Source organism: Rattus norvegicus, chromosome 5 (assembly GCF_021556685.1).
Source record: "Rattus norvegicus strain SHRSP/BbbUtx chromosome 5, alternate assembly SHRSP_T2T, whole genome shotgun sequence".
NCBI classification, from domain to species: Eukaryota; Metazoa; Chordata; class Mammalia; order Rodentia; family Muridae; genus Rattus; species Rattus norvegicus.
Genome location: NC_141538.1, coordinates 26,824,170 through 26,842,704, shown reverse-complemented (window position 1 = coordinate 26,842,704; position 18,535 = coordinate 26,824,170). Strand labels below are relative to the sequence as shown.

At 41.2% G+C, this 18,535-nt stretch overlaps 1 pseudogene; it reads right to left on the bottom strand.

The window, feature by feature from the left end:
• Positions 1 to 14,387: 14,387 nt before the first annotated feature.
• On the bottom strand, positions 14,388 to 14,843 carry Rps16-ps4 (ribosomal protein S16, pseudogene 4; annotated as a pseudogene).
• Positions 14,844 to 18,535: the final 3,692 nt, after the last annotated feature.

Below are 18,535 nucleotides of genomic sequence, written 5' to 3'. Positions count from 1 at the left end.
TGTGAGGAAGCTGTTAGGACAGGTCAGAGGGTCCTTGCAGAGCAACAAGAAAGTATGTCAGAGGGAGAAAAGGTCTCGAAAGAAAAAAAGAAAAGAAAAGGAGATAAAATGAACAGAGAGAAGGCAGAGATAAAAAATGGGGTCAGTGCAGCTTTTGTTGTGGCTCAAGTTGAGGCTATTGCTAGGTATGTGACTAGGCTCTGGAAACCTCACAGAGTCATACTGATCAGATTTGATAGAGGTAGACCGCCTGAAAATTTATTCAGGAGAATCAAACAAAAAGATAAACTTGAGTGTGCCTACTTGGATTCCTGGTCTCAAGGAGATTTAGCAAGTGACAAGGTGCTTCTCTTAAAAAAGCAGTTTCAATCGGCCCTTGGAGCCTTGCACCTGTAGCTAAGATATGTGTAGCCACTTCAATTTTGTTTTCTGATTGGTTTTAAATGTATAAATATTCTCTACATGCCTTGGTTATGGACTATTGGCTTTTAAGTTATTGGATATGGTTTTAAAAAAGGTCAATTTCACCACCCTCCTCATGTGGGGATTAACCCTCATGGTCTGATCCCGCTAAAACTTTGGCAGATGGATGTCACACACATATCTCAATTTGGAAATTTAAAATATGCTCATGTTTCTGTTGATACCTGTTCTGGTATTATACACGATACTCTGATGACTGGTGAAAAAGCTCGTAATGCCATTAGTCATTGCTTAGAGGCATGGGCAGCCTGGGGAAAGCCTGATAGTCTCAAGACAGACAACAGGCCTGCCTACACTGCAAAGACCTTTCAGGCATTTTGCCAGACAATGCAGGTCAAACATACTACAGGATTGCCATATAATCCCCAAGGTCAAGGAATTGTGGAAAGAGTACTTCGTACCTTAATAGAGCTTATAAAAAAAAAAAACAAAAAGAGGGAATTGCCAGCGGCCGAACACCAAAAGAACAACTTTCTTTAGCTCTTTTTACTCTAAATTTCTTAATTTTGGATGTGCATGGCTGCTCTGCCGCAGATCGCCATGCTACTACTACACCTATAACTAAGACAGGAGTAAAGTGGAAGGATGTCTTAACTGATGAATGGTGTGGCCCAGATCCTGTGATTTCGAGATTTAGGGGAGCGATTTGTGTTTTTCCGCAGAATCAAGAAAATCCAATTTGGGAACCCGAGCGTTTGACTCGAAGATTGTCTTCTGCTCTTCCTGAAGATGAGACTACGAACCCTACTATTACTACTGGGAATGGTAATACAGGTTAATTTGCTCACCCTGTGGGCTATTGCCAGATCCTGGCCAGTACCCATGCCAGTTCATAGCAATTTTACTGTTTTGAGAATAAGACTGACAAGCATAATCTCTGGCCTTGGTTTCAATGGGTGCTGTCCAATGAGCAAGGGTTATATACATCCCTGACCCCCTTTGCTAGGTTGATGGGAGAGAACTTCGTGATGTATAATGTTTCAGCTACCAGAAAAAGGTGATACCAGGTTGATTAATATTCAATATAATAACCTCTTGGTAAATAATACTGCCACTAGTACTTCAGTATTTGCTAGATCACCTTTTTTCTGATAAGCACTAATGTAAGCAGTGGTGCTTTAAATTGTAATAGCTCTGATGTAGTCTGCTATTTAGCTGAATGCTGGGATGGCACCAATGACACCGCAGTGATGGTTAAGATTCCCTCCTTTGTGCCAATCCCAGTGGAGGCAAACCCAGATAGCTTTCCTATTCTTAATTTGCTGAGAGCCAAAAGAGATTTTGGAATTATGGCAGCCATAATTTCAGCCATTGTGCTGTCTGCTGCCGCAGCTACCACAGCTGCAATCGCTATGACCAATCAAATACAGACGGCTGAGACTGTCAATCAGAACTGCAGTGGTGCTAGAGATACAAGAAGAATTTAATACCCATTTGGCATCTGGCCTTCTATTAGCCAATCAAAGGATAGACTTAGTTCAAGAACAATTGAAGCACTGTATCATATGACACAGCTGTCTTGTGTTTCCTCCCTTCGAGGTTTATGCATTATTCTTTTGCGAGCTAACTTTTCTCAGAATTTTCAACAGAACAAAGAAATCTCGAATTATCTGAAAGGAAACTGGTCCATGAAAGCAGAGCAACTATCAAGACAATTGCTGATGCAGATTGTTGTCCTCAACAGCACTAGGCTGGACCCCATCACAGTTGAAGACTTTACCTCATGGATTACCAATGCTTTCTCCCTTGTTAAGGAGTGGGTGGGCATGTTTGTTCTGGGGAGCTGTTGTCCTCCTGGGATGCGGAGTAGGTCTCTGGCTTATTGGCTGTTTAAAAAAGAGAACATGCCAGACACAAAGTGGTTGTTTACCAGGCTATGACCACCATTAAAAAGGGTACTTCTCCCAACATATGGCTGGCCTCTTTGAAAGATCAAGAGTTCGCCCTAGATCATTTTTGTCACAGTCATGTGGAGTCATTGTATCCAGGGACGGGCAACTTTCCTCGAACTCGGACCAACCTAAGACACGGGGCCCGGTGGCGATAGGGTAACTCTATGACGGGTAAGGCCGAGTTTGGATGAGAACGACCTAAGACAGGAGCAATGACAAGATTGACGTGACACCCAGATCTAGACCAGTCATTTTATTAAACAAAAAAGGGGGAGATGTAGAGAGCGGCGCGACGAAACAAAGATGGCGCTGACATCCAGCCTTGTCTGGATATAAACGACTTACTGCGCATGTGCAGGCTTGTCCCCTTGCTAGGGCTCCCTCTAGTGGTGAACAGCGGTACTGCACATGTGCGGTTTATGCACCAGGTGTTAGTTGACCGTTAATATGCTAATGAGGTGATTCATTCTCCGCCAATCCCTGGAGGACAAGTAGTGGGGTGATCCAAGCCCCACCAATCCCTGAGAGATAATTAGCATACTGTTGTCTATATAAGCCGAACGATTTTGCTACTCGGGGTCCCTGTTCAGAAGAGCTGTAACACTGAGAAGAGCTGTAACACTGAGAAGAGCTGTAACACTGAGAAGAGCTGTAACACTGAGAAGAGCTGTAACACAGTAAAGGCTTGCTCGCAGAAGAATCCTGTTGCCGCGCGTCGTTCTTGCTGGCGGGACATTGGGCGCGCGACATATATACAGATATATAATTTGAATTTTTTGAAACTTTAGCTGTGCTGTCAACTTTGGAAAAAAGTATCCCTGTTTACTGTGTTGAGTTGGCACTGTACAGAAATTAACAGCCATATTGGTCTAGAAATGTTGAACTTAAGTTTTTTCCATTTGTACAGGGGTAACAATTAAATAGGTAATTAAATATGTAAGGTCTTATCTACGTGGGTTTGATTACAAAAACTAATAAAGTATTCTCTAAATTTAAAAAAAAACATATTTTAAAGTTCCCATATATTAATCCATTTCCATTTTATATTGATTTTCCATTTGATTATATTGTGGTCTGAGAATATGTGATAGGATTTTTCTTTATTTTTTTATGTTCTTGAGATAAATGATCAGTCCTAGAAAACATTCCATGTTCTGAGGGAAAGAATGTCCTCTTGCTGTTTGATAAATATTTTGTTGTTAATTGAAGTGTTTCTTGATTTTCCCATCTGGATGATCTCTACTTTAAGAAAAGTGGAGTGTTTGATCTTTGTTAAGGTCTGTCTTTTAGATATAATATTTGGCTTATATATTTGTGTTCTGTATATACACATAAAACTAAATAAAATCGTTAAAAAAAAAAAAGAAAACCAAACCAAACCAAACAAACTTCCCTCTTCTTAGATACATCTAGGTTTGTGTCAAGTTGATCAAACCACCCAGGGCAACTCTACTCTTTTGTCAGTGCTTTAGTGAAAGGCCAACAGCTAGTTCTGGAATAAAGCTTTTTTTTTCTTTTGCAATTGCAAAAATGTCTTTAGTCTTTTTGGTATAAATCACACCTACAATGCTTTATTTATGATTTCCAAAATATGTAGTACATAAGGACATTTGTAGAACCAGCACTTCATTGGGACCAAACCCAGGCTGCCATTGATTCTAGGTGAATGCTTCCACTGAGCTGCACCCTAACCTAATCTTTTGCTTTGGTAAAAACTGGAAAATATCTTCATATTCAGCTGCCATTTAGAGAGCTTCCAAAAGTGTGGCATTCTCATAGCTTATTCGAGAAGGCAGCAGGGTTCGGAGAGTACAGAAGCTGCTACTTGCTTCCTATCTATCTATCTGGAAGAGAGAGTGGGGATGCATGAATCTAGCCCTCCATGCTGTTTGTTATTGTGCCCATGTCTGCCAGGTAATATCTAAAATGCTGTTCATTTAAAAGTCTTTCCTGATCCCACTTTTTAAAAAAAAATTGTAATTACAATATAATTATAATATTTCTCTTCTTCCCCTTTCTCGTTCTTTTCAGATTAATGTTCCTTTGTTTACATATGTATATATTTACTATATATTAATATATGAATGTAGCAGCATATCTATCTACCTACCTATAGATCTCTATTATGTTGCTTGTATGTATATATTTTTGTGCCTGTTCCTTGGGAAGACTATTTCTTCTACTCTCAGCATTCCTTAGTTGCCTGCAGTTTTTTGTCTATGTTTGAGGTCTCATGAACTCCCCCTTTTTCATGTTTGCCTTTCTATTGGGTCATTATTGTTCAGGTCCTGTCTAGTCAGCCATGTTGGTAAGACTTCATGGGAGGTAGTTTCTCTGACACTTCTAGGAACTATAGTCTCAGAGCAAACTTTCCGTTCCTCTGGCTCCTACGATCTTCCTGACCTGTCTTCCACAATGGTCCCTGTAGATGTAGCAGTTGGGACCAAGTTCCACAACTCTGCATCTTGATTTGGTTGTGTTTTTCTGCAATTGTCTTCATCTGTTGAAGACGTTTTCTTGATAAAGAGTGGGGACTGCACTGATCTATGGTTATAAGGACAAGTATTTAAAATGTAGTTCAGGACTCTGCTGGTTTGGTAAAGTGATGGTTGTGGGTCTACTCTATCTATATTGATGACTTCACTAGCCCCAACTGGTCTGAGGGGAGAAATGAGAAAAACAAGTGGCTTTGATTAGGGAGGGGTGGAAGATAAAACCAGAAGGAGAGAGGAGAATAAGATAACAGTAGGAATGTCAGAAAAGGTCATAAGGTCATACTATTAACTATCTACCTAAAATATCTGTGGTGCACTTAACTGTGTATAAATATACACCTGTCTGGTCTGACAATGCTTCCTCTAAAAGCCATTAGCTATGTGTCAAAAACTCCAACATCAGGCACAAGAAACTGTCCTTTGAGGTGTTCATCAGGGTTGTCCAAGAGTCCTGCAAACACTATAGTCTATTCTTGCCCTTGGCTGCCTCCCAGAGGTGGAAGGCAAATCCTTATGCTGAAGACACCATGCACTTCAGACTCAGAGCTCAGAGCACCCAGAGCTGGATCTAACCTGAACATCTTCTTCCTGAGGACTAGCTTTTATGGTGCCTGAAGGTGCCATTCAAGCTTTGGAAAGGCAGGAAGCAAGCAATAGTCTTACCCAGCTATGATGTTGATGAAGCATAATAAAGACCAGCATGGGAAGATAACTATGAGGTATGATGGTGACACAAATCTTTGGTGGCAACCAGCAACTGTTGTAGGACATGTGATCACACTGGAGAAGCGTGTCTTTATTAAATAATGTCAACCAAAGGCCAAGAGGCAGAACATGCGACCAGTTGACAGGAAGTGAATGTAGGATTATTAAGGAAAAACCATAGAGAATAAGAGGAACTCAGAAGGATGAATAGAGAGACGCACAGGAAGTAGAAGGGAGGGACATTCGATTGGAAGGAGGTTTTGTGAGAGGAGAGATTAATGGTGAGAAGGCGGCTGTGGAGGAAAGTCAGCTGGGCACCTTTTCTGCCTCTCTGAGCTTGTAGGCATTCATCCTACGCTCCCACATCTTCATTGGTAAAATTGAACTGTTGGGATTTCCTTAAAAAAAAAAAACCCAAAAACAAAACAAAAAAACAAAAAAACAGTTCTCTAATTGGACTTCAGGCTGGCTCAATAAGAGTGAGCCCTGCCTGGTACCAGAAGCAGCTCCTATTGTTTACTCACATCATCTTCTCTCCCCCTGGCATTATGATAATGTGTTTTTATGCTTATCTATGCTGTCTGGGGAAAAGCATTGTTTTCCTCACTGTCTTGTCTACTCTGCCCAAAAAAAAATTGCAGCTACACAGTGATACTTAATAAAATTTCATTAAGGGAATACTAGATGAGCTCTGCCGAGAGTAATGACTGTGGGAAAACCATGAGGTTATTACAGGGATACTACTTGTCTAGGTCTTGAAGCCTTGATATGTGTATTTACCAGATCAGAACGATTGAGAGCAGTAACTGCGAGAGACACAAAGTGCTTTTCTCTAAATATCTCTGGTTTGCTATAGATCACGGAATTATTTAAAATGACAGCTAGCACTGAAGTAGAAAAGCAGTCATAGCTGACATGACTTGGAAAATATTTGCAAAAATGAATTGAAGATTACTGTTGAGAAACTCACTTTGGCAACCTCCATTCTAAACCAACTTTTCCAGGTACCCAGAGGATAAGCAAAGGAGGGGAGTGGCAAGTGGTTCAGAAGGTCAAGTTGCTTGCTTGAGGTCATATGGCTGATCCATGGACTTGAACTTGTTTGCTTTATCTGACTCCAGAGTCTGAGATGCTGCTGTCTAGTAACATACAGAGTGAACATGGTTGCTAGGCAATCTGGGAACCCAGGTAGAAAAGTTAGGAGTGGTATTCTAGCACTCCTGCCATGAGGTGGGAGGTTGAGGCAGAAGAATGACTCAAAGGTTCATAGGCCACCCAGCCTGGGATACACAGTGTGACAGAAACATAAAAAAGAGGCTATGCCTCACAAAGTGGAAGGAGAGGACCAACTCCTGTAAGTTGTCCTCTGACTTCCAGGTACACACATGCACACATGTAAGTGCACTCGGGCACACACAGGCACACATACACATGGTTGAATGCACACACACACAGACACACACACACACACACACACACATACACACACACACACACACCCTGGTGCCGGAACATACATGCATATATAAACTCTTGCCCCATGATCAATCAATCAAAATTAAAAAAATTAAACAAGTGAATGTGAAAAGATGGTCAATATTACTAATCATTGAGGAAATACAAATCAGAATCGAGGTAAAGCATCATGTTTTCTCAGTCTGAATGGCTATTGGCAATAAAACAATAACAGCCAGTTTAACAAATGCTAGTGAGAGTTTGGAGAAAGAACTCTCATATACTATTGATGAGACTATAAATCACTGTAGCTGTTATGGAAAATAGGAATAGAATTTATCTAGAGAAAGAAATAGCATACAACCCAGCAACCCACTGGGGGAAGTAGCCAAGGACTTAAATCTTAAGATAAACCGAAGAGACATCCGCATGCCCACATTTATTGCAGCGGTGTTCCTGGTAACCAAGATATGGAATCAAGCTATATATCCGTGAACAGATTACAGATAAAGAAAATGCGTGTATACACAATGGAATATTGCTTAACAGTAAAGAAAAAAAGTTCCGTTATTTGTAACAACCTGTGTATAGTGGGTGTTCTGTGGAGTAGAATCGAATCACATAAAGATAACAATCATATGTTCTCATTTGTAGAAGCTAAAAAACGGATCTCAAAGACCTAGAGAGTAGAGCCCGGGGTCATAGCTCAGTGGCAGAGTACTTGCCTAGCACAAACAGGCTTTGAATTCAATCCTGAAAAACAAGCAAAAAAACTAAACCAAGGCAGAGAGCATAGTAATGGCTACCAAAATCTAGAAATGGGGTAAGGAGAGAGAGGCTAGAGAAAGGAGAACTAACCGACAGTGAGATGCACTGGACAGTAAGAATAGTTTTAAATTTTATAACACTAATATTAAATATGGTTTATGACAAATTAATTGAATATTTCAAAATGGTAAGTTGTAGGCTTAACTTTTTCTCAACCCTGCTTTCTTTCTTTTTTTTTGTTTTTTTGTTTTGTTTTCTTTTTTCTTTTTTTTCGGAGCTGGGGACCGAACCCAAGGCCTTGCGCTTGCTAGGCAAGCGCTCTACCACTGAGCTAAATCCCCAACCCCACTGTGGATTGTTTTTTTATTTTATTTTATTTTATTTTATTTTATTTTATTTTATTTTATTTTATTTTTTATTTTTTTATAGCTTCTTTTTTTTAAATTTAGAGAATACTTTATTAGTTTTTGTAATCAAACCCACGTAGATAAGACCTTACATATTTAATACAGTGTGTTACCCCTGTACAAATGGAAAAAACTTAAGTTCAACATTTCTAGACCAATATGGCTGTTAATTTCTGTACAGTGCCAACTCAACACAGTAAACGGGGATACTTTTTTCCAAAGTTGACAGCACAGCTAAAGTTTCAAAAAATTCAAATTATATATCTGTATATATATATTTATATTTATATAAAAAGACCAATAATAGCAGTGTGTTATGCATCAACAGCAGCAACAGCTTTTCCAGGTTCTGCAGTCATCTGAACAAAACTGTAGAGACATCCAGCACACTCCATTAAAAAAAAAAAAAGTAAAAAAACAAAACCCGAGAAAACAGCACAGTTCTGTTACTCTTGTGGTACCTGGCACCATTTTTTTTAAATTAGCTTCTCAAACATCATCTGGAAAGAAAACATTCTGAGCAACATCATTAAAAACAGCTCTGTCACTACTACTAGCACGGTCACTACTACGTATCATAAAGCAGGTACAAGTTATTTTACATCCACAGAGGTATGATACAGTACTGTCCTACATCTATAATACTAGAGGATACAATTTAAAAGGCATTATTTGAGACTTGATTCTACTTTTCCAGCAGAGGGCCCAAAGGATGGTGTGACACAGCTTTGTAAAGAAACATACTCTAGACAGGATTTCCTTTCACTAGTGGCACAGTTCTAAGGATTCATTCTCTCCATGAATGTCAGCTAAAACCGTTATTAAAAAAATGAAATATCCCCAGAACAAAACCGTATAACCACCGGATTCACATGAAGATGACCTAGTGGAGACAAGCTGGACCTCACCTTACCAACAAGCTATCAAATCTGTTATGTTTAAACAGTGAGACCTCCAAGGAAGGAGATGCCAAGTAGTGCTTCAAAGCTTCGGACCACAATCAAACACAGCATCCTTTTCAACAGAAGCAGAAGCTCATCTGAATATGCTCAAGGATGCTGACATCAACATTTAATCATCTCCTCACTCATCCAGGAAGAAGGGGAGATCAGTTACTACTGTACTTTATTGTGTTCAACCAACTCACCATGTTACAAAAATAGCAAGCTGCCATAATAAAAAATAAGGCTCCTCTATCCAGCACCAGATAGCATCATTTTACTTTCAAGCCTAGAAATTGCACACTTGTATATAAACCAACCAAAGATGAGGATTGAGAGTTCATCTTGGTGGATTTTTCCTTTGATGAATATGAAGTGTCCTTCCTTATCTTTTTTGATGACTTTTAATTGAAAATTGATTTTATTTGATATTAGAATGGCTACTCCAGCTTGCTTCTTCTGACCATTTGCTTGGAAAGTTGTTTTCCAGCCTTTCACTCTGAGGTAGTGTCTGTCTTTGTCTCTGAGGTGTGTTTCCTGTAGGCAGCAGAATGCAGGGTCCTCATTGCGTATCCAGTTTGTTAATCTATGTCTTTTTATTGGGGAGTTGAGGCCATTGATGTTGAGAGATATTAAGGAATAGTGATTATTGCTTCCCGTTATATTCATATTTGGATGTGAGGTTATGTTTGTGTGCTTTTCTTCTCTTTGTTTTGTTGCCAAGATGATTAGTTTCTTGCTTCTTCTAGGGTATAGCTTGCCTCCTTATGTTGGGCTTTACCCTTTATTATCCTTTGTAGTGCTGGATTTGTAGAAAGATATTGTGTAAATTTGGTTTTGTCATGGAATATCTTGGTTTCTCCATCTATGTTAATTGAGAGTTTTGCAGGATACAGTAACCTGGGCTGGCATTTGTGTTCTCTTAGGGTCTGTATGACATCTGTCCAGGATCTTCTGGCCTTCATAGTTTCTGGCGAAAAGTCTGGTGTGATTCTGATAGGTCTGCCTTTATATGTTACTTGACCCTTTTCCCTTACTGCTTTTAATATTCTTTCTTTATTTTGTGCGTTTGCTGTTTTGACTATTATGTGACAGGAGGTGTTTCTTTTCTGGTCCAATCTATTTGGAGTTCTGTAGGCTTCTTGTATGCCTATGGGTATCTCTTTTTTTAGGTTAGGGAAGTTTTCTTCTATGATTTTGTTGAAGATATTTACTGGTCCTTTGAGCTGGGAGTCTTCACTCTCTTCTATACCTATTATCCTTAGGTTTGATCTTCTCATTGAGTCCTGGATTTCCTGTATGTTTTGGACCAGTAGCTTTTTCTGCTTTACATTATCTTTGACAGTTGAGTCAATGATTTCTATGGAATCTTCTGCTCCCGAGATTCTCTCTTCCATCTCTTGTATTCTGTTGGTGAAGCTTGTATCTACAGCTCCTTGTCTTTTCTTCTGATTTTCTATGTCCAGGGTTGTTTCCATGTGTTCTTTCTTGATTGCTTCTATTTCCATTTTTAATTCCTTCAACTGTTTGATTGTGTTTTCCTGGAATTCTTTCAGGGATTTTTGCGATTCCTCTCTGTAGGCTTCTACTTGTTCTCTAAGGGAGCTCTTTATGTCTTTCTTGAAGTCCTCCAGCATCATGATCAAATATGATTTTGAAACTAGATCTTGCTTTTCTGGTGTGTTTGGATATTCTGTGTTTGTTTTGGTGGGAGAATTGGGCTCCGATGATGCCAAGTAGTCTTGGTTTCTGTTGCTTGGGTTCCTGCGCTTGCCTCTCGCCATCAGATTATCTCTAGTGTTACTTTGTTCTGCTATTTCTGACCGTGGCTAGACTGTCCTATAAGCCTGTGTGTCAGGAGTGCTGTAGACCTGTTTTCCTGTTTTCTTTCAGCCAGTTATGGGGACAGAGTGTTCTGCTTTTGGGCGTGTAGTTTTTCCTCTCTACAGGTCTTCAGCTGTTCCTGTGGGCCTGTGTCTTGAGTTCACCAGGCAGGTTTCCTGCAGGGGAAAAGTTGGTCCCACCTGTGGTTCCAAGGCTCAAGTTTGCTCGTGGGGTACTGCCTAAGTCCTCTCCGCTGTGGCAGCAACCGGGAAGATCTGCGCCGGTCTTTCCGGGAGCCTCCGCACACCAGGGCTCCAGATGACGCCTGGTGTTCTCCTCTGGCGTCTGGACGTGCACAGAGTGCAGCCTCCCCTGGTCTCCCAGGCGTGTCTGCCTCTCTGAAGGTTCAGCTCTCCCTCCCACGGGATCTGGGTGCAGAAACTGTTTATCCGGTCTGTTTCCTTCAGGTTCTGGCGGTGTCTCAGGCGCAGGGGTCCTGCCGCTCCTGGGCCCTCCCCCACGGGAACCCAGAAGCCCCACACAGTTGCCTCTTGGGCCAGGGATGTGGGCAGGGGTGGGCAGCGCCGGTGGTCTCCTCCGCTCTGCAGCCTCAGGAGTGCCCACCTGATCAGGCGGTGAGGTCTCTCTCCCACGGGGTTTGGGAGCAGAGAGCTGCTGTGGGCCGGGATCCGCGGGTCAACAACCCTGCTTTCAATACCAGTTCTTAAATGCTTTTACCACCCATCCAGCCCACCACCTAGCAGTTGTAGTAAAAAAGAAAGGTTATGAGGATATAGGAACAGTAGATCTGTTTAGAAATTGTTCCTTGGAGCAAATCCCATCTGCTTTGTCAAGAAATTAGTAGCTCAGTTCACAAGAATCAGCAGCAGCAGCTCAATCAGATCACAGTCATTTCATACATATACCAGCAGTCTACTTTGGTAGTGCTGGGATAGCAAACGGGATTCACCAGCAGTGGCATGATCTAGCAGAGACAGCCAGGCCTCAGATGACTCTGCATGAGTAAGCAAGAGGGACTAGGACTACCAGGGACAACAGGAGAAGTTTTTTTGCCATGCTCTCTTAACAAAGTGAAGATCAGTAAAGACATGAGACCAAGAAGGGATGCAAAGCTAGCTATGCAAGCCAGGCAAACCCTGCCCTCGTCACTTGTCTGTTGGGTTCTATTTATACTCCTTTCAAACATTATGTGTTCTCCATGGGTCTTGCCTCACCATGGGTCTTGCCTCAGCCGGTGAATCTGTCTTAGCAAAACTCCACATGAGTCTGGATCAGCTGACATCACTCTGCCAATAGGTCTGAGTCAGCACAAGTGGCAAGAAGCCACCAGAAATTTTTTGGTGTGTTTTTCTTTATGGGGTCCTGATAAATAGAACTCAGCTGTGCATTGTAAGGTGAACCAATACATGCACGTAGTTAGCGAAGAACCCTTCATCATGTATCCTTTTACGTACTTTCTTTAGCAAGATAAAATTTTACCTGTGTCTGCTTCAGAAAAACACTCCTTCAGGTGTTTGCCTCAACAAAACACCATCTGACACAACTGACTTTCCAAAGGACCCTTAAGTTTCTACTTCCGTAAGTAGAGAGGATCCTACTTCAGTTAAATGATAAATGTCTGAGGTGCTAGATGATACCAATTTCATTGGTAGAGTCTTACTCATTGTCATTATTCCCTAAGCATTCAGAATAATTATTGTGCATTCAGCACTGAGATTGTCATGTGTATCACAAGTAATCTGGAGATGACTTAAAGTCCACAGAAGAGATTCAAAGGTTGAACACAAATACTATAATCTTTTGTATAAGGGATCTTAGGGATTTATTTTGCAGCAATTTCCTCAGAAATAAAATATTTCATTCTGCAAGGAGCTCCTGAAAACTCAGAAAACAAACAGAAAACTCAAAAAAGCAAACAATTGCTTCAGGAAGTTCCTGAAACTGAGCAAATTCACAATTTCCTCCATCTCCTACTTTATATAAATAGTAAGTACTGCTGAAAGACATTCAGATAAGGTGAGCTATCCCAAAAAGACATTTTACAACTTCCTGAGCTACTGGCAAGTTATGCAGTGTGTTCTAGAGCTCCAACTTTTGTGAGCCACCATCCATGGTGCAACAGGCTTTTATGATGAGCTATTTTTGAGTTATTTCTGCTTCTGTAAGTAATCTTTTACCCATACTCCTATAATACTAATAAAAACTCATTAGTTTAGCAAGTTGGGCGTTGGTGGTACCCTTGGTCTATCATCATTTCTCCCTCTGGGCTAATGTCTTCCTTAGGAACAGTGTCACACAATGGCATCTATGGTTTTGTGCATTCTTGGGGGTCTGTGGTAGTTTGAATCCTTATTCCCCATAGACTCTGGTATTTAGACATTTGATCTTCAGTTGTTGGTGATGTCCAGGGAGGCTTAGGAGCAAAGTCACTAAGGATGGCATTTGAGACTATATAGCCTTACTCTATTCTCAGTTCCTGCTCTCTGTTTGCTTTTGAATATGTAAGCTATTAACTTCCTGCATCTGCTGCCATGCTTGCTCCTTGCTTCCATCCCTACCCACCATCACCGGCTCTTAACGCTCTGAAACTGTTAAGTGAAATAAACTCTTCCTTCTATACCTTGCTTTTGGTTATTGTCTTTACATTAGCAACAGAAAATCTAATACAGAATCCTAGAACTACACGTCTAGTATATGACTGAATAATCCATGTGTTCATTTGGTCTGGGGAAAACAGCTTGGTGTGGCCAATACTGGGACTGGCTCAAGTTATCTGAGTGAGGCTATAGAGGGAATGAGGAAGCAGGCTGAGATGTGAACAGTCTCTAATGTTAGCAGCTAGAGGAAATGAACCGAGCAGAAGAGAGAGGAAACAGGAGGTCATTGAATTAGGAAGAAGGCCAAGAGAGAAAAGTATATTGGAAACTGTCCTGACTAGTTTTATGCCAATTTGACACAAGCTAGAGTTAAGGAGCGAGCCTCAAATGAAAGAAAATGTCTCCATAAGATCTGACTGTAGGTATTCTCTTAATTTGTGATTGATGGAGAGTGTGGGCTTAGGGGTCAGTTAGTAGGATCTGGTTTAAATCATCAACTGCGTCAGTTGGTTCTTTATTCTTAGAGTTGAAGATTCAGCTTTTCATCAGTAAAACTGCTAGAAAGAGACAGAAAACGAAATCATTTTGATTAAGCAAAGTATTTGGAGGGGATCTGAATACCCAGAGATTATTCCTCCTCCTCCTCCTCCTCCTCCTCCTCCTCCTCCTCCTCCTCCTCCTCCTCCTCCTCCTCCTCCTCCTCCTCCTCCTCCCCCTCCTCCCCCTCCTCCTCCTCCTCCTCTTCTTTTAAGTCCTAGGATGTTTATTACAAAGGTAAACCTTGATCCTTGAGACTGGCTTATCTGTAGGATTTCTGGTACTGGGCATGGGCACCAGGACCACCAAACTTTTTGGATTCGCAGCGACGGGGGTCAGCTACAAGTAGGGTCCGATCATACTAGATGAGGATATCTTTGATCTCCTTCTTAGAGGCTTCAGCCACATATTTTTGGTAATAAGCCACCAGGGCTTTTGAGATGGACTGCCGAATAGCATAAATTTGGGCCACATGATCACCACCCTTCACACGGACCGGGATATCCACACCAGCAACTATCTCCTTGCTCAGAAGCAAAACAGGCTCAAGTAACTTGTACTGCAGCGTGTGTGGCTCGATCATATCCAGGGAACGTCCATTCACCTTGATAAGCCCATTTCCTCGTTTGCAGTGGGCCACAGCTGTGGCTGTCTTCTTGTGTCCGAAGACTTGTACGGACTGCAGCGGACCCTTGGATGGCATAGCTACAAGTATGAACACGAGCTCCTCACCGCGAGGCGCTGCCACCGCAAAAGGAAAGCCCCAGAGGTGCTTCTTATATACTGGACAAGTGAACATCATGGCCAGCACGGTGTTCAGAGAAGGTGGAACATGCGAGCCTGAATGTGCGTTTTTGTGTTTTTCTGTCCTGACAGAAATGGAAAGCAGCAGATGGCTTCCTATCCCCAAGTACAGGGACTATTTGTCGATAGTATAAGCTCGCATTCCCCTGGGGCTCGATTCTGGGTATTTGGAAGCTCCCTCTTTGGAGAATCAGATGTGGACAGCAATTAGTGAACCTTCAGTTGTTTTATGTTCCAAGAAGGCATCGGGGTTCTGTGTAAAGCCTTTCTTGGTTATTGGATTTTAAATGGGTTTACCCTTCATTTTCTTTCAGTCTCCTTACTTCTTCTTGGCTCCTGACATGCTTGCCCTTCTTTATCTCAGTTGTTGGATCTTGTGTGATAGTAGTTTAACACGATCGATCGTCCGAAAGGCTTAAGCACATTCTTCTGGAAAAATGCTACACAGTATTTTGCTCTCAGTGTCCTGCTTTATTTATGGGAATCATGTTAAGTCTATTTTTGTGTTACATTTCTGGGACATCCTGATTTAGCTGCCTATATTCCCTGACCCTTGTTCCAAAGAGACAGAACTGTGTTGAGTATGAAAAGCAGGTGACACAGTCTTGTCATTGTCACTGAGCACAATTAATACCAGTCTTCAAAGCAGCTCATAGGCATCGAGGGCTGGGGCTCAACACTGGGTTTTGCCCTGGTTCAATGGCACAGGAAGGTTGGGAGAACAACAAGTATTTCTAGCTAATTCCTAGGAATGATGCTAATTATGACTGAACCCAATAGATTTTACCTGCAGTATTATGTTCTCATCTCTTACATGTGTTCAGGACTCAGAACAACTGGAGGTCCTTGTGGGGGATGAGAGTACAGCTTTACAGTAGAATGCATGCTGCTTAGCATGTATGAGACCCCAGGTTCAAACCCAGCATTGCAAATCAAACAAAAGAAACATCTAGTGTGCGGTTATATAAAATCAAATTTGATGTTTCTTTAGGTACAGAGTACTGCAAAACGGGAGCTTCCTGCCCTCAACATTCTTGTAACATTTAAAAAACCAGACTTTAGAACTTATTTAAAGGAATTTGATTTAATTTTTAAAAAGGATGTTTGGGGTTCCTGATCATTGTGACATTATCTCTACATTAACTCTGCTTGAAGACTGTCTTTGCACAATGGCTTAAACTCAGGTCTTCATGGAAACATTGAGCCTCTGGGGCAGGACTTTACCTCCCTGATTTTTTGATGCTCCTTCCCATTTACCAAGTGGGGAAGGCAAGTGGGAACCTGTTGTTGATCCAAACAAAGGATTTTCCGACAGTGAGGGTTTTTTTTTTTTTTTTTTTTTGCTTCATACTTGCTAGAAGTAACCATACCCTTACAGATCCCTGTTTGACATTCTAGTCACGTTCTCTATACATCCCCAAATGTCAGCTCTTCTCTCGCTACAGCTTGCAATGGAACTTTTCCTGGCACACCGTAGATTTGACCTTTTTGCATTTTTCTGTGATCTCTATCAGCAAAATGAGGTTTGGGATTTGATGGGGGTCATGTCTGAATCAAATTCCCTTAAATCTCATTCTAACACTGTGTTCAACTGAGTTGAAAGGTCTCTGCTTCCTCCCAACCCCCGACAGTTATCCCTTCAACATGGGGTATGCCAGAGGAGGAGTCTCTGGAAGCCTGGGGATTTGCACACCAGTCTGGGCTGCAGTGATGGCTGACTTGGGCCTCTCTCTTTCTGGCAGAGATTCTGGGCTACAAAGTGTGTATTGGAAGTTGTAAATCTCCAGTGTCTTTAAATGACTCCACAAAGTATCAAGTGTGGATTATGTTACTAGATCCAGCCTATACTTTGTTATCACTTCCTCTTGTTACGTAAATGTTGATGAGCCTCATTAAACTGTTGATGTCCACTGCTCCAGGGTTTAGATTTTCTAAAGAATGATACACTCTTTCCCACTTTGTTATTATGTCGTCCCTGTTTTTGGAAGTGAGTTTTGTGGTTTTAGGTTGATTAGTTTTTCTTGTTTGGGGGTGTAGAGAAAAGGCTTAACAATGTCTCTCTCTTCAGTGTCTTTACTAGTAAGACTATGATAGTTTTTGTCAGCTTTTCAGAAACATAGACAAATCAGGGAAGAGGAAATCTCAGTAGATGAATTGCCTCCCCAGGGTGGCCAGTGGCATGTCAATGGGGGATATTTTCTTTTTCCTTTAATCAATCAATCAATCAATCAATCATTTTCTAACTTATTCATTTTACATACTGCTCACAGCCCCCTCGCATTCACCACCTCCCACAATCCTTCACCCATCACCCCTCCCCTTCTATGAGTGGGTAGGGTCAGAGAACATTTTCTTAATTGCTAATTGATGTAAGAAGGCCCAGATTAATGTGAGCAATACTATTCTTGGGCAATGGGTCTGAGCTGTGTAAGAAAGGTAGCCAAGTAAGCAAGCCAGCGGGAGCAAACTAGTAAGCAGCATTCTTCCACAGTCTCTGCTTCAAGCCGCTCTCTTGGTGTTCGTCAATGACGGTGGACTGCAAAGCATACACTGAAGAGAACCCCTTCTTTCATGTTGTTTTTGTCAGTGTTATATCCCAGCAACCGAAAGCAACGTAGGACAAAGATTGAGATCGTATCTCCATGCTTGGATGAAACGACACAACTTCCTTTCCTAAGCCATAAGCCATAGACGATGCTGAAGTCATCTGTTATAAGAGCATAGTTTCATAATCCTGACTGGCTGACTCATTAGTTCTATCATAAATGTCACTGGTATAACTGTGGGTCTATTTGAGGTAAATGAGAACTTGGCTCCAGAACAGATACAAGAATGGGTCTACAAGTATGAAGCACAATTGGATCACTTTCTGCCTTTTCTAGCTATGTCTTCTGAGGTACAGAGTTAAAGATCTTAAACATAAACAGACTTCCTATAGACTGGGAAGTGACAGACAAGTGGTGAAATGAGGCTAAGTGGTAGAAAGCTGACAGAATTTGTCTGTGGATCATTTGGCAGACGGACAGATTGAAGGCCGAAAGCCCTGCCCGCCTCTGTGGAATCCTCATCATGTCTCTATGGTTCACCCATATGTTGAAATTGGAGAAGGGGTGGGCTAATTGCTTTTCTCTCTTTCACTTTCTTTCTTTATCATCTATCTATCTATCTATCTATCTATCTATCTATCTATCTATCTATCTATCTATCTATCTATCTATCTATGTGTCTGTCTGTCTACCTATCTATCATCTATCTATCTATCTATCTATCTATCTATCTATCTATCTATCTATCATCTATCTATCTATCTATCTATCTATCTATCTATCTATCCTCTCTCTCTCTCTCTCTCTCTACCTATCTATCTAGTCTTTTTTAAACTAAAGAAACTTTTACAAAGAAATGAGCAGCTAACATTTCTCTCCCATGGAAGATGCCAAATACCCTGTGTATTTTGTTTCTCCTGTAAGAAAAGAGGAATAAAAGAACAAAAGACAAATTTCCTTATAATCCATGTGAAGCAAAAGTGCTTGTCAGGTTTCCTATATGAGGCGGGGATGGGTTTTACCCATAATTCCTTTGTTGTAGTGGCTGCTGGCCATTCAG